At 39.6% G+C, this 6,525-nt stretch overlaps 1 non-coding gene across 1 annotated transcript; it reads left to right on the top strand.

Moving 5' to 3' along the window:
• Window positions 1–5,910: 5,910 nt before the first annotated feature.
• Window positions 5,911–5,981, top strand: TRNAI-GAU. The gene has a single exon. It is a non-coding gene; the product is annotated as a tRNA-Ile (tRNA).
• The last annotated feature ends 544 nt before the right edge of the window (window positions 5,982–6,525 follow it).

Here is a 6,525-nt window from a genome sequence, read left to right on the forward strand (position 1 = left end):
GTGTGTGTGTGTATTTGTGTGGGTGTGTTTGTGTGTGTAGTACACAGGAAAGGGTGCTAGGGCAGAAACAGCACTCATGGCAGGGTCTGTCCAAGAGCCCACACCTCTTTTCTGAGGAGCTCCACCTGTCCTATAAGAGGAAAGCAACCAGAAATGCTCGTTTCATTGTTTGGAGTCTGTGAGGAGCTTCCACCCTCCTGTTCATTCCTTTATTCTGTGTGTCTTTCTATGTGCAACCAGGAGCTCATGTTCAACAAGAACTGAGCCAGTGGCCAAGGCCAGATGGAATTCCATGGAAAGAACATGGAAAAGGGTTAAAGGACATCAGGTAAGAATGAGTGCCTTGAAATCCTGAGGTTCAGGGCTCAGGATATTGGGGGCAGTGAGATGAAAGAATCCCGTTTGCTAGGAGTCAAAGAGGGCCAGTTTCCTTCAGAAGCCAGAGGGTAAGGAAAGGTTGTTTTGACCAGAGGCACCGAAAACAGAATCCCCAGAGAGCCGATGAAAGAATCCCGTTTGCTAGGAGTCAAAGAGGGCCAGTTTCCTTCAGAAGCCAGAGGGTGAGGAAAGGTTGTTTTGACCAGAGGCACCGAAAACAGAATCCCCAGAGAGCCGGGGAGACAGAGATTTTCAGACAGAGGCCTCTGTAATTCAGGTATCCTAAGACAAACTTTCTTACAAAGCTGGGATCTGTTTAACACTTATGGGGTACATACCATATGCCAGGAACTGTTCCAGTCACTGGGGATGCGTTATTAAACAGGACAGACAAAAATTCTTATTCTCATGGAGCTTACATCCCAGTGGGAGGAGGCAGGCAACCAGAAAACAGCATGTTAGGGGTAGGTGAGGGCTGTGGAGCCAAGCAAAGCAGGAAGAGAAATAGTTGTGCCTGAGTTGGGGCAGCGACAGCCGGTGAAGGTCTTGCAGACAAGGTAACGTACAGCAGAGATTGAAAGGAGGTGAAGGAGCAAGCCCCATGGATACCTTGGAGAATGGTCCACACAGGAAAGGGCGAGTTCATGGACCTGAAGGCAGAGGTGTGCGTGATGCTGTCTTTAGCATCTGTCTATTTAGCATCCTGGTATTGGTCCACCTGCACACAGCTAAGCTGTTATTTGCAGAACACTCAAGTTCCAGTGGTTTTCATTTCCAGATTATGTTAATGTTATCTAACTGTAGCATCTACGAGGCACCAGTGGAATAACAACAACAACAAAAAATCTCATTAAGGCATCAGGCTTGAAGTCCATTATCTCACAATCTGCATCAGGCTCAGAAGCAGATACGGCTACTCAAGTGTGACTCCTCAGGTGCAGCTTTCTTGATCCAGAGACTTTGAACTTAAAAGACATGCAGTACCCTGGCTTTTGGAATTAGAAAATTTGAGTCCTGGTTCACTTACAGGCTGTGTGGCCCCGAATAGTTACTCAACCTCTCTGAGCCTCTATTTCTTTATCTATTGATAGAGATAATAGCAACATCTACTACACAAACTAGTGAGGAGATCAAATAAAACTGTGTATTTTAAAGTGTTTATGAATGGCTGGCTTTTGCATAGCACAAATGCATTAATTAGACCATGAGTCTGTTTCTCGATATTTTAGTTATTATTTATACATAACAAACCATGTCAAAAAGGCTAAGGCCTGAAACCAATAATCATTGATTTGCTCACAATTCTGAAATATGGATTGGACATAGCTGGGTGGTTTTTCTGAGGATGACTTTTGTGGTTGCACTCATCCAACAGCTCCACTTTGGCTGGATGGCCCAAAAGGGATACTCACACATCTGACCTCTGTCACATGTTGTCAGCTAAGGCTTTTGGCTGGGGTGTCTGGGTCTCCTCCACATGATCTCTCCCTTCTCAGCAGAATAATCAGTTTTTCTTTTAGATGGTGGTGGCCACTTTCCAAGATGAGAATGGTAGTTGTTAGGCCTTTGGAGGACTGAGCTCAGAAGTCACATTTGCTACATTTGTTTGGCCAAAGTAAGTCACAACAGCACCTGAGATTGAGGGGGTAGAAAAGCTGCAAAGTCTCAAGTGCAACATGGATGGAAGAAATGGTCCATCTCTAGAAACAGCATAGCACAGTCTGTCCTCCAGCCTTAGCAAATCGTTCCCTGTCAGGTGCAAAATACATTCACCCTTCCCATGACCACCAAAACTCTATCTTGTTATGGCATCAAGTTTGAAGTCCATTATCTCATGATCTGCATCAGATTCAGATGTAGATAAAGCCTCTCAGTAAGGCCCCCCAGGTGCAGCTTCTCCTGATCCAGAGACTTTGAACTTATAGGACTCGTATTCTGTCCCTACACCCCTAAGATGAAATAGTGAGAAAGGAACTGGATAGATCCCACACACTATTTAAAGTGAAGAGGATGACAAAAAATGATACAAAAGAACTATGAAACAAAAAGTTGGTTTTTTCAGAAGTTAAACAAAATACACAAATCATTAGCTAGGCTTACTAAAACAAGAAGAGAGAAGACCCAAATAATAAAAATCAGAAATGAAAGATGTTACAACCAATACTACAGAAATACAAATAATCATTAGAGACTATTATAAACAACTATATGCCAACAAGTTTGAAAACATGGAGGAAATGTGTAAATTTCTATACACATACAAACAACGCAGATTAGACCTGGGTAGTATATAGAAAACCTGATCAGACCAATAACAAGGAACAAGACTGAAGCAGTTATCAGCTGCCTCCCAACAAAGAAAAGCCCAGGACTGAATGGCTTTACTGCTGAATTCTACCAAGACCTGGGTAGTATATAGAAAACCTGATCAGACCAATAACAAGGAACAAGACTGAAGCAGTAATCAGCTGCCTCCCAACAAAGAAAAGCCCAGGACTGAATGGCTTTACTGCTGAATTCTACCGAACCTTTAGAGAGGAATTAATACCAATTCTCTTCAAGCTATTCCAAAAACTTGAAACAAAGGCCATTCTCCCGAACTCATTCTATGAGGTCAGCATCACCCTGATGCCAAAACCAGACAAGGATACAACAAGAAAAGAAAACTACAGGCCAATATCTCTGAGAAACACTGATGCAGAAATTCTTAACAAAATATTAACAAACATAATACAGCAGCATGTCAAAAAAATTATATACCGTGATCAAGTGGGATTCATCCTAGGGATGCAAGAATGGTTCAACACATGCAAGTCAAATAACATGATACACCACATCAACAAAATCAAGGACGAAAACCATATGATTATTTCAACAGACACAGAAAAAGCATTTGACAAAATTCAACATCCCTTCATAATAAAAGACTCTCAGCAAATTAGATATAGAAGGAAAGTATCTCAACATAATAAAAGACATATAGGACAAATCTACGGCCAGTATCATACTGAATGTGGATAAGTTGAAAGCTTTTCTCCTGCGAATGGGAACAAGACAAGGATGTCCACTCTCACCACTCATATTTAAAATAGTATTGGAAGTATTAGCCAGAGCCATCGAGCAAGAGAAAGAAATAAAGGGCATTCAGATTGGAAAAGATGAAGTCAAATTGTCCCTCTTTGCAGATGACATGATCCTATATATAGAAAAACCTAAAGACTCTACCAAAAAACTCTTAAAGCTGATAAATAATTTTAGTAAAGCTGCAGGATATAAAATCAACATGCAAAAATCAATAGCATTTTTATACTCCAATAACAAACTAGCAGAAAAAGAAATCAAGAAAGCTAGTGCATTTACAATTGTCACCCAAACAAACAAACAAACAAACAAACCTTAGGAATAAAGTTAACCAAGGAGGTGAAAGTTCTCTACAATAAGAACTACAAATCAGTGCTGGAAGAAATTAAAGAGGACACAAAAAGATGGAAAGGAAAGCATTCCATGCTCTTGGAAGAATTAACATTGTGAAAATGTCCACACTACCCAAGGCAACCTCCAGATTCAATGCAAACCCCACCAAAATGCCAATGACATTCTCCATAGAAATGGAAAACACAATCCTAATGTTCATATGGAGTAACAAAAGACCCCTAATAGTCAAAGCAATCCTGAGCAAAAATAAATAAATAAATAATAAAGCAGGAGGCATAACACTACCTAACTTCAAATTATACTACAAAGCTATAGTAAACAAAACAACATGGTACTAGCATAAAAATAGACACTGGGACAAATGGAACAGAATAGAGAACTCAGGAATCAATTGACATATTTATAGCCAACTGATCTTTGACAAAGGCACCAAGAACATACATTGGGGAAAGACTGTTTCTTTAATAAATGATGCTGTGAGAACTGGAAATCCATATGTAGAAGAATGAAACTAGACTTGTACTTCTTGCCATGTGCCAAAATCAATTCAAAATGGATTAAAGACTTAAATATAAGACCTGAAACTGTAAAACTCTTAAAAGAAAACACAGGGGTAACACTTCAGGAAGTAGGACTGGCCAAAGACCTTATGAACAAGACCCCAAAAGCACAGGCAATGAAAGGAAAAATCAACAAATGGGATTATATCAAACTAAAAAGCTTCTGCACAGCAAAAGAAACAATTAACAGAGTGAAAGGACAACCTTCAGAGTGGAAGAAAATATTTGCATCCAACAAGGGATTAATATCAAGAATATACAAGGAACTCAAATAACTTAGTAAAAAAACAAGTAAACAGATTAACAAATGGGCAAAGGAGCTGAATAGGCATTTCTTAAAGGAAGACATACACATGGCCAACAGATGTGAAAAAATGCTCAACATCACTAAGTATCAGAGAAATGCAAATCAAAACCACATTGAGATATCATCTCACCCCAATTAGACTAGCCATTATAAAAAAGACAATAATAAATGCAAGTGAGGATGCAGAGAAAGGAGAACCCTCCCACACTATTGGTGGGAGTGTAAATTAGCACAGCTGTTATGGAAAACAGTATGGAGGTTCCTCAAAGAACTACAGATAGAACTGCCATACCATCCAGCAATCCCACTGCTGGGTTTATACCCAAAAGAAAGGAAATCATCATGTAAAAGGCATACCTGCAGTCCCATGTTTATTGCAGCTTTATTTACAGTAGCCAAGAGTTGGTACTAACCTAAATGTCCATTGATAGATTACTGGATAAGAAAAATGTGGTATATATATGCAATAGAATGCTACCCTGCCATAAAAAAGAATAAAATTCTGCCATTCACAGCAACATGGATGAACTTAGAGAAAATTATGTTAAGTGAAATAAGCCAGGCACAGATAGAGAAATATCACATGTCCTCACTCATAAGTGAGAGCTAAAAAAAAGAAACAAAGAAAAAGGAAGAAGTAAAGATACAACAATCACAATAATTCATTAAACTTTCAAAAGGATAGAATAGAATTGAGGCCACCAGAGGTGGGAAAGTGTGTGTGTTTTGGGGGTGGGGCTAGGGGGCTGGTTAGTGAGAGATTGGTAAGGGGCTGCAAAAAATGATTACATTGTATAATGTTGAATATACGAATTATCCTGATTTGAGCATCATATATGGCACACAAGTATGGGTATTCAATGCTGTACCCCAGAGATATATACAATCAATTATGTTTCAATAAAAAATAAAAATAAAATGAAGAGGATGGGAACCACAAAGCATTTGCCGGTCTACAGTGATTGTGAAGTCTAGCTGGTCACATGTTGGCTTCCCTTATAAGGGTGAGAGAATGTTTCTTGTTTAGGATCTGGTTCTGCTCCCAGAGAGAGTTAACTTGTTTATTATTTTCTGTGACTCTTAGATCTTCCTTCTGGGTTCTTGATTCTTTGAGATGTATTTTTTTTTTTCCCATGAGAAATTATCCATGTGTGTAGCTAAGTAGCTTTCTCAGCCTGATCCTTGCTCATAGAAAGTGGAGGTCCATAGGCCTCTTTTCAATATAAGGCTGGCCAGTTAGCTCAGTTGGTTAGAGCATGGTGCTGATAACACCAAGGTCCAGGGTTCAATCCCTGTGGCCAGCTACCAAAAAAAGAAAGCAAACAAACAATATGAATTGTCTCTTTCACTTTTAGTCCAACCTTGTAGTGCTTTCACTGATACAGCTGTCAAAAATTTTGTGTTTCCTATGAATCTTATTGGGGTTCACTCCACACCCCCAAATCTTCATTTCTAATTCTTTTTAAGACAGACCTCTCCCTTTGGGTATGTTAATCTACTGTGGGACAATGCCCTTAAGATTCCCAGAGGCCCCTTTGTCTAGCTGAGAGGTTCACCTAGTCAGTGCCTTTTGGAGGTTTACCAAAGCGTTTTACAAGCACATTCTAGATTTGATCTTTACACTGAGGCTATTTCTTACCTGAGAATCTTTGCCTGTCTAGAGAGACTAGAGATGAGAAACAATTTACTTTTTCTAAACTAAGCAAGTTCTGGGCCCTCTATATTTCTTCTAAAACCTGCTTGAAAACTGAACAGCTTGTTCTATGGTTCATCTCTCTCTGGCAATACCTTACCATACACAGCTGAAAGGACACAACTGATGCTTTCAACATGCAGTCCAGAGAC

Source organism: Galeopterus variegatus, unplaced genomic scaffold, assembly GCF_000696425.1.
Source record: "Galeopterus variegatus unplaced genomic scaffold, G_variegatus-3.0.2 Scaffold3301, whole genome shotgun sequence".
NCBI classification, from domain to species: domain Eukaryota; kingdom Metazoa; phylum Chordata; class Mammalia; order Dermoptera; family Cynocephalidae; genus Galeopterus; species Galeopterus variegatus.